This window comes from Eriocheir sinensis, chromosome 9 (genome assembly GCF_024679095.1).
Source record: "Eriocheir sinensis breed Jianghai 21 chromosome 9, ASM2467909v1, whole genome shotgun sequence".
In the NCBI taxonomy this organism is placed as follows: Eukaryota; Metazoa; Arthropoda; class Malacostraca; order Decapoda; family Varunidae; genus Eriocheir; species Eriocheir sinensis.
The window spans coordinates 24,269,044-24,277,539 of record NC_066517.1 but is presented as its reverse complement, the minus strand read 5'-3'; the positions used below and the strand labels follow the sequence as shown (position 1 = coordinate 24,277,539).

The 8,496-nt window shown below is 45.5% G+C and overlaps 1 long non-coding RNA gene across 1 annotated transcript in view; it reads left to right on the top strand.

Annotated features, from left to right (window-relative positions):
- LOC126996229 (uncharacterized) overlaps nt 1-8,496 on the top strand; it is a 126,447-nt gene that overhangs the window by 117,738 nt on the left and 213 nt on the right. The window lies entirely within an intron of this gene.

Here is an 8,496-nt window from a genome sequence, read left to right as displayed (position 1 = left end):
CTCTTTCTTCAAAACTTTATTGCAAGCTAAGTTTTCGAGAGGCGTTTCTCTGTAATTATATACATCTTACTACTAAATATGATACTAAGTGTTTAATATTAACGTATAAATTCTGTTTCGTGTTTTATCTATATATTTTTTAACCAATTATTGTGTACTTTATATAATAGTGAAGTCTTAACACTAATACTTTGCCACGAAAATTGACTAACTGTTCAAGCCTTCCCAAAAAATTGTGTTTATGTCGAATTAGTAACGCCGTAAATAAGATAATAATGATAACAACATCAACGACAACAGAAAAGACTAAGAAAGGAAAGGAAGATAGGTGATGGAAGGGAAGGAAGGAATAAGGAAAGGGAAGGAAGGAGTAAGGGGAGGGAAGAGAAGGTCGGAGGAGGAGGAGGGGAGAGAAACAGCAACCATCCCACACAACAACAACAGGAAAGATTAAGAAAGGAAAGGAAGATAGGTGATGGAAGGGACGGAAGGAGTAAGGAAAGGGAATTGAGGAAGGAGTAAGGGGAGGGAAGAGAAGGTCGGAGGAGGGGAGAGAAACAGCAACCATCCCACACAACACACAACTCAAACACTAACCAACAAGTCCTTTAAATCACTCAAATCCACGCAACGCAAACCTTTTCTAATCAACCTCTAAGCCAAGCATTAGCCGCCTCATCCATCAACAGCCGCGTCATCCATCAACACCCGACACTTCTTCACCTCACCCTCCACCTCCCCTTCCTCCCCTGGGTTCTCCCGCCCCTTGTGTTGCACCTGGCGGCCCCCCTGGCGTCTTACCTTTACCTGGCCCTCGTGACACCTGCTTTGTACACCTGACACACGCAACGCACGCTCTCTCCACGGGGGGCGCCTTGCTGGGGGTTGTTTACTGGGGTGGGCGTCTCTTACAGTCTCTTCTTCTCCTCCTTCTTACTCTGGTGTCTCTTCCTCTTCTCCTCCTCCTCCTTCCTCCTGTCTGTTTCTGTCTGTCTATGTTTTCTTGTATGTCCGCCTCCCTGTGTCTCCCTGTTTGTATATTTTCCTGTTGGTTTATTTATGTGTGTCTATCTAGCTATTTATCTTGGTCTATGTACGTATCTATTCATCTATCTATTTATCTATCCATCTTTTTTCTGATTTCCGTCTGTTCTCATTTTTTTTTCTCTTCTTGCTCTTTTCGTTTCGTATTCTGCTGTTTCTCGTTATTTCTCCCTCTCTCCTTCTCGTACGCGTTAAGAGAACACAAGGTTATATCGCCTCTCCCTGTTTTCTCTCCCTGTCGGTTCTGGTTCTGTAATATTTTTTTTCTCCTCCTGGTTTTCATATCTCATCTTACTGTTTATCCTCCTTCCCGTCCCTTCTTTTCGTAAACGTTAAGCGAACACAAGGTTACATCGCCTCTTCTTCTGTTTACATTCTGTCGGCGCTTTCAATAGATTTTTTCCTCTCCCTGCTTTTCATTTCTCATCTCACTCTCTTCTTTTCATTCTCCTTTCTCCCTCCCTCTCTCCTTCTCGTAAACGTTAAGCGAGCATGGGGTTATATTGCTTCTTATGTTTACGTTCTGTCGGCGCTTTCAATAGATTTTTTCCTCCCTGCTTTTCATTTCTCATCTCACTCTCTTCTTCTCTTTCCTCTCTCCCTCTCTCCTTCTCGTAAGCGTTAAGCAAGCATGGGGTTATATTGCTTCTTCTGTTTACATTCGGTCGGTGCTTTCAATTGATTTTTTTCCTCCCTGCTTTTCATTTCTCATCTTACCGTCTCTCCTTCTCCTTCCTCCCCTCTCTTCTTCTCGTAAACGTTCAGCGAGCATGGGGTTATATTGCTCCTTCTTCTGTTTACGTTCTGTCGGTGGTTTCAATAGATTTTTTCCTCTCCCTGCTTTTCATTTCTCATCTTTTCGTCTCTTCTCCCCCTTATCCTTTCTTTCTCCTCTCGTTACCGTGAATACAAGGTTATATCGCCTCTTCTGTTCTTCTTCTGTCGCTGCTTTCAGTATTTTTTTTTCTCGTAAGGGTGGTGGATACACAAGCTTACGTTGGTTCTTCTTATGTTCTCCCTCGATCAGTGTGTTATCCTTTTTCTGGTGGTGATTTCAAGATTCTTCCTCTCCCTGCTTTTCATTTCTCATCTCTCTCGCTCCCTTCCTTGTTTCTCTTCTCGTAAAGGTGAAGAGAACATAAGCTTACGTTCGTTCTTCATATGTTCCCTCTTTTTCATTATGTTATTTGTCCCTTTTCTGTCGCTGCTTTCAAGATTCTTCCTCTCTCTGCTTTTCACTTCTCATCTCACTCTCCCCCTTCCCTGTTTCTCTTCTCGTTCGGGTGAAGAGAAAGCAGCGTTATTTCTCCTCTCCTCTTGTTCCTCTTCTGTCGCTGCGTTTTCCGTTCCTCTTTTCACCCCCTTTCATCTCGCCGGCGATCGTGTTTTCCTCTTACGAACACACACACACACACACACACACACACACACACACACACACACACACACACACACACACACACAAACACAAAGAGAAAAAGAGAGAGAGAGAGAGAGAGAGAGAGAGAGAGAGAGAGAGAGAGAGAGAGAGAGAGAGAGAGAGAGAGAGAGAGAGAGAGAGAGAGAATGGGGGTTTAACGGCAGCCGTGTGGAGGGGATTTACCTGTAGCTTCTAAGTACAGGTGGTCACGTGAGGAGGGGGAGGAGGAGGAGGAGGTCACTATCAAAAGGAGGAGGTCGTAGGAACAAGAATGGGGAGTTACGCATCTGGAAGGAGGAGGAGAAGAAGAGAAGAAGAAGAAGAAGAAAAAGGAGGAGGACAGGGAACACGGGGAGGGGAGGGGAAGGGAGAAGGTAGAAGAGGAGGAGGAGGAGGAGGAGGAGAGTGAAGAGGGTAAAGGAGGAAGAAGAGGAGGAGGAAGAAGGAGGGAAGAGGACACGAGAGTAGCATCCTAATGGGTCCTGAAGGCTGGCGTGGCGGCGTTGGGTCAGGCGAGGTCACGCAGGGAAGGGCGGGCGCGGGGTCACCTTGGGCTGGCGTTGTGAGCCGAGGCTACTCACGGGGGGACAGGTGAGGTTAGGTAAGGACAGGTGAGGGGAGGGGATGGAAAGCAGAGGACAGGAGGGAAAGAAAGGAGAGGAGGGAAGGTAGGGAGAGGAGAGGGAAAGAAGGTAGGAGAGAGCAGGTGGAGGGAGGAAAGGTAGGAGGGGAGGGGAAGAGGGTAGGAAAATAGACAGGAGGGAAGGAGGGAGGGGAGGGAGAGAAAACGGAGGATTTGTGATAGAAGGGCAGGACACTATATATTTTTAGGTTGGTTATGGAAGGAGAGAAAAGGTTGGATAATGAGAGAAGGGAAGGTAAGGACAGGTGGACAGAGATGAAGGAAGGGATAGGTAGGAAGGGAGGAAGAGTTACTGAAGGAGGGGAAAGGAGGGGAAAGACAGGTAGGATGAGTAAAGAAAGGAAGGGAGAGAGTAGGAGAAAAAAGAAAACAGACCAATGGGGGAAGAAGAGGAAGAAGTAGAGGAGGGGAAAATAGGATAAGAAGATAGAGGAAGGGAGGGAAGAATGGAGGAAGGGAAAGAAAATCAAGATAGCGTGGAGAGTTAGAAAAGGAGAAAGGATAAGGTTGCGAAAATGAGGATAAGGAGGAGGAGAGGAGGTGGAAAGAAGAAAAGAAGGAGGAGGAGGAGGAGGAGGAGGAGGTAGAAATTTGAAGAAGTGATGCGCATTAAGATTGTGGGAAAGGGGAATGTTGGAAAAAAATAGAAGAAGAAGAAGAAGCAGAAGAAGAAGAAGAAGAAGAAGAAGAAGAAGAAGAAGAAGAAGAAGAAGAGGAAGAAGAAGAAGAGCTGCATGGAAAACTCGAGAAGGAAAATACTGATGAAGATGACCATGGAAAGAGGAGAAGGAGGAGGAGGCAGAGGAGGAGGGGGAGGAGGAGGAGGAGGAGGAGAAGGAGGAGGAGGAGGAGGGGGTCTTCCGAGGTCCTTCCCAAGGTGAGTGACCCGAGTCGATGCCTTCCCGCGGACCACAACCTGTCCTGGAGGAGGAGGAGGAGGAGGAGGAGGAGGAGGAGGAGAAGTGGAAGAAGGACAAGGAGGAGGAGGAGGAGGAAAGACGAACTGGAAGAATCTTGAAATATGCAGAAGAAGAAGAAGAAGAAGAAGAAGAAGAAGAAGAAGAAGAAGAAGAAGAAGAAGAAGAAGAAGCAGAAGAAGAAGAAGAAGAAGAAGAAGAAGAAGAAGAAGAAGAAGAAGAAGAAGAAGAAGAAGAAGAAGAAGAAGAAGAAGAAGAAGAAGAAGAAGACAAAACAAAACAAAGAAAGAAGAAAACAAAACAAGTGAAAAGGAAGAAAAAAGAAAAAAGGAAGAAGGAAGAAGAAAAAAAGAGTAAAGGAGAGAATAGGGAGATAAACAGAGAAGGATAAGAGGAGGAGGAGGGGGGGGACGTAGGACTCCCCCTCCCCCCTCCCCCTTTCCCCCCCTTAAAAACAGGATTAGGAGTAAGGAAGGACAACCAGATGAGAGAGAGAGAGAGAGAGAGAGAGAGAGAGAGAGAGAGAGAGAGAGAGAGAGAGAGAGAGAGAGAGAGAGAGAGAGAGAGAGAGAGAGAGCGAGAGAGAGAGTGAGAGAGAGAGAGAGAGACACCTTGCTCCTCTCTCATTTGCATCAACTCCGTCCCTTCCCTTCCCTTCCCTTCCCCTCCCCTCCCCTCCCCTCCGTCCCTCCTTTCCCCTCCCTCCCTCCCTCCTTTTCCACTTTTTCCCATCATTCCCCTCATTCTTTTCTCTACCTTCCTCTTCTCCTTTCCTTCTCCCTCCTCTCCTCTTTTTTTCCCTTCCTATTTCCTTTATTTCTCATGTATTCTCTTCTTTCTTTTTATCCCTTCCATTCCTCTCTTCCTCCCTCCTCCTCTTCTCCACTGTCTTTTTAACTTCTTTCCTTTTTTCTTTCCTTTCTTATTTCACACACCATTCTTATCTCTCTTTATTTTCTTTATTTCTCGTCTCTTATTCTGTGTTTTTCCCTTCCCTTTCTTTACTCCATCTTTCCTCCTCTTCTTCGCTGTCTCCTCTACTTCTTTCCTTTCCTCTTAAAACCTCAAATAATTCTTGCTTACTTTCCTTCCTCCTGTCACACTGCACTTGTCCCCCTCACAAACTGTCACTCCCTGTCTCACTCCTCCCTCATCATCCTCCCTCACTCCCTCAGCCTCCCTCCTTCCTTCCCCTCCACTTCCCTCCCACTTATCCTCATCCTCTTCCATTTTTCCTCTCCCTCTCTCCCCTTCATGTTCCTTCTCCTGTTACGCTCTCCCTTCTTCTTTCCTTCCTGTTCTTTCTATCTTCTCCATTTTCTTTCCCTTTCCTCGTTATCTTCCTTTTCTTTCCCTTCTTTCTCCCTTTCTTCCTGTTCTTACCAACACCTTCCTCTTCCACCCTCTTCGCTATTCCTACCTCCTCACACCCTTCTTCTCATCCCCATCATCATCTTTCTGCCCATCCCTTACCACGCCCTGTTGCTGTCTCTATCCTTTCTCCCCCCCTCCCCTCACCTCACCCCATCCCTTACCACGCCCTGTTGCTGTCTCTCTCCTCTCTCCCCCCCTCCCCTCCCCTCACCCCCTTCACCATCTTTCACCTCCATCCCTTACACGCCCTGTTGCTGTCCCTATCCTCTCTCCCCCCTCCCCTCACCTCACCCCATCATCATCTTTCACCCCCATCCCTTACCACGCCCTGTTTCTGTCCCTTCTCCCATCCTCCTCCCCTCCCCTCACCCCCATCACCATCTTTCACCCCTGTTGCTGTCTCTCTCCCCTTCCTCCCCCTCCCCATCCTTCCCCACCTCCCCCCTCACCACGCCCCGTCGCACCCAGTCACACGTCAGCCCCAGGTATGCACGCTGCTAATGACAGGTACACAGGCTCACCTCTCACACCTGTGCATCCTATCCCTCTCCAGCCGCACACCTGTATCTTCACTCACCTGCCGGCAATTAACCTGGGTCGTTGTCTTACTATTAGCCTGTGCATCCTATCCCTCTTCAGCCACACACCTGTATATCTCGTCACTCACCTGCTTGTAATTTACCTGGCTTACTGTCTTACGTTTACCTGCTTAACCCAAAACGCTGTATATACCTTTTACCTGCTCTCCCTCACACGTCACACCTGAGGCAACTTTTCACTCACCTGCAATCAATCAACTATGGATACTTTTAATGTACCCACGATTTTACTTTTGCAACTTAAATTACGCCTTTTTGACCTTTGCATTTACCTTTGATTAACTGATTACTTTCCTACCTACTTCCTGTTTTACCTGTTTTTACCTTTAATCAACTATGGATACTCTTTACGTGCACACGATTTTACCTTTGCAACTTAAATTACTCGCCTTTTTCATCTTTTTATCTAACCTTTTTTTCCATTTTCCTCCCTTTCCTTTATATATCACCTTTAGTTAAATGGATAGTCTCACCTGTTTAATTCTAATCTATGTGACTTTTTCAGCTTGACACACACACTGTTGTTTCTTTCTCTAATAACTTCTCCCTTTTCGTCCCTCTATTCATTACCTTTAGTTAAATGGATAGTCTCACCTGTTTACCTCTAATCTATGTGACTTTTTCAGTTTGACTTACACACCTGTTTCATCTTTTTATCTAACCTTTTCTCCCTTTTCGTCCCTCTATTCATTACCTTTAGTTAACTAGATACTCTCACCTGTTTACCTCTAATCTATGTGACTTTTTCAACTAGACTTACACACCTATTTCACCTTTCTGTCTAACCTTTTCTCCATTTTCCTCCCTTTCCCTTATTTGTTACCTTTAGCTAACTGGATACTCTCACCTATTTACCTCCAATCAACGTGGCTTGCTCCCATACCTCTCTTTATCTACCCAAATTGGCTACACCTCCGCACTTTTACCTTTACTTAACTGAATACTCTCACCTGTTTACCTCTAATCAACGTGGCTTGCTCCCATACCTCTCTTTATCCCCCTAATTGGCTACACTCTTGCTCCTGCGATACCTTTAATCTCCTGGTCTTGAGCCGACACCTTCACCTTTACCCACCTCACCTGCGTCGCTTAATCCACCTTTAAGGGGCTTGACGTGCTCTTCACCTTGACTCACCTCCACCCATTGATCATACTCACCTCAGCACTGTTACTCACCTTAGTTTGATAATAGTTTTTTTATTGTGTTTGATTACTGTATAGCTTTTAATTCTTGTTGTGTTTATCTTCCCTTCGCTATATTTGAAATTACTTGTGTAGTAATGTATGTATGTAAGTATTTATGTGTGGGGAAACGGACTTAAGAGTAAGGACATATTTGTGGTAGGAAAAGGATGAAGGTGATGTTAAAAAGGTTTTGGTAGTGAGAGAGAGCCGGGTAGGACACGTGCCATGAGATAGAGAGAGAGAGAGGAATAAGCAACAACAACATCGGTGAAATTATATATGTGGCATTGTGCGCGGAAACGGACCTAAGAGTAAGAACATATTTGGGGAAGGAAAAGGATGAAGGGGTGCAATAAGTGTGATGTTAATTAAGAAGGTTTTGGTAGTGAGAGACAGTAATGAGAAATAGAAGAATAAGCAACAACAACATCGGTGAAACAGACCTAAGAGTAAGAACATATTTGGGGAAGGAAAATGCTGAAGGGCTCCAATAAGTGTGATGTTAAGAATGTTTTAGTAAGAGAGAGAGCCGGGTAGGACACGTAGCATGAGAGAGGTAGAGAACTAATCAACAACAACAGCAGTGAAACGGACCTAAGAGTAAACATATTTGGGGAAAGAAAAGGATGAAGGGCTCCAATAAGGATGATTTAATTAAGAAGGTTTTGGTGAGAGAGAGAGCCGGGTAGGACACGTAGCATGAGAGAGAGAGGATTAAGCAACAACAGCAGCGGTGTGGTCGAGTATTCTGTATATGTATTAGTGTCTGTTTGTCCACGCCTTGCTGTCCACCGCCATGTCACAGAGTCCTCGGCCTGCTTGGGTTTAGTGAGGTGGAGAATATACGAAAATACCAGGTGACGAGGAGGAGGAGGAGGAGGATGATTTATGTGAAGGAAGGTAAGGGGAGATGCTTGTGTTTGGGGGGTGGGAAAGAACACACACACACGTTTGGTATCACATGTTTTTAGTTCCTCCCTCTCTCTCTCTCTCTCTCTCTCTCTCTCTCTCTCTCTCTCTCTCTGGCTCCACTTTTAGGGAAGATGGAGTAGACTAGAGGGAGTGGAGGAGGAGGAAGGCAGGGAGGAGTTAGCGGAAATACTAACACTCCTTTCCTCATGTCCTTTTAAATAAACAATCTCTCTCTCTCTCTCTCTCTCTCTCTCTCTCTCTCTCTCTCTTATAATCACAACTTCTTCCTAGTTTTCATTACTTATATTTATTCTCTTGTCTTGTCTATTTTATCATCTTTTCTCCTCACTCATTTTCGTTTGTCTTCTCCTGCCAACGCTCATTCAAGTCTTCTCTTCCCCT